This window comes from Otolemur garnettii, unplaced genomic scaffold (genome assembly GCF_000181295.1).
Source record: "Otolemur garnettii isolate 467f Iridium unplaced genomic scaffold, OtoGar3 scaffold00116, whole genome shotgun sequence".
Lineage (NCBI taxonomy): Eukaryota > Metazoa > Chordata > Mammalia > Primates > Galagidae > Otolemur > Otolemur garnettii.
The window spans coordinates 4,591,400-4,592,531 of NW_003852511.1; the positions used below are offsets into that span (position 1 = coordinate 4,591,400).

The 1,132-nt window shown below is 41.9% G+C and overlaps 1 protein-coding gene across 8 annotated transcripts in view; it reads right to left on the reverse strand.

Moving 5' to 3' along the window:
• The window catches only part of LYST (lysosomal trafficking regulator), a 196,209-nt gene that overhangs the window by 55,039 nt on the left and 140,038 nt on the right, over positions 1-1,132 (reverse strand). The window lies entirely within an intron of this gene.

The following is a 1,132-nucleotide window of genomic DNA, read 5'->3' on the forward strand; positions in this document are numbered from 1 at the left end:
TGACAGCACTGGGCACAGTGGACTATGAGTGCAGTACATGGAGGTGTCGGCACTGGTGACAGCACTGGGCACAGTGGACTATGAGTGCTCGTACATGGAGGTGTCGGCACTGGTGACAGCACTGGGCACAGTGGACTATGAGTGCTCTTACATGGAGGTGTCAGTGTCAGTACTTGTGAGAGCACTGGGCACAGTGGACTATGAGTACATGAACATGAAGATGTCAGCAGTGGCCCTGGCATCCATAGTGAACTCACACCACACAACACCATTTCTTGAGGCAAGAAAACTCAAGGAATGGATCCTCACTCTTAAACCTACAGAATCAAATGGTGTCCCTGTGTGCACTTGAAAGAACAAGAGAAAAAAAATCTGACGAGGAAACGTAGGCTCTTCTGGCTGAGGCACCATCTTATCTGACAGGGATCAGATGCCTGGATTTCAAGTGGACCAACAGCAAGATGTGCCCACATTTCCGTAAGTAAACCAGGTCTACTGAGCTACATATCGATACATGCATTTTTTTGACAAATTATTATTTCCTGGGGATACTAAAATTAGTGACATCAATGCAATAATTTTGTTTTTGAGACTTTTAATCATAAAAACTTTGTTAAAAATACAAATAGTTTTATAGAACAGATACAAATCAGCAACTAAAAAAAGAAAAAAAATTTTTTTTTTTGGAAGGAAGGTCTTACTTTGTTGTCTGGGCTAGAGTGAGTGCAGTGGTAAGCTCATGTAAGCCTCTAACGCCTGGGCTCAAGGGATCCTCCCGCCTCAACCTCCTGAGTAGCTGGGACAGACATGTACCGCCATGCTTGGCTGGCTTTTTTAATTTTTTATAGAGATGGGGGTCTCACTATTTCCCAGGCTGGTCTCAAACTTCTGGGCTCAAGTGATCCTCCTGTCTTGTTCTCCCTAAGTGTTAGGAGTAAACCACTGTGCCCCACTAAGAAATCATGTTTAAGTTCCTTGCTTGTCATTTTTCTATAGTGTAAAAGATTTTTTTTTGGACACAGTTATGTTAATTAATGATTATGGCTGAAAAATCAGAAATTTCAATTGAGCAAAAAGAATAAACCAAAAATCGGCCACAGGATTATTATTCCAGGTAAAGCATTTTGGTACA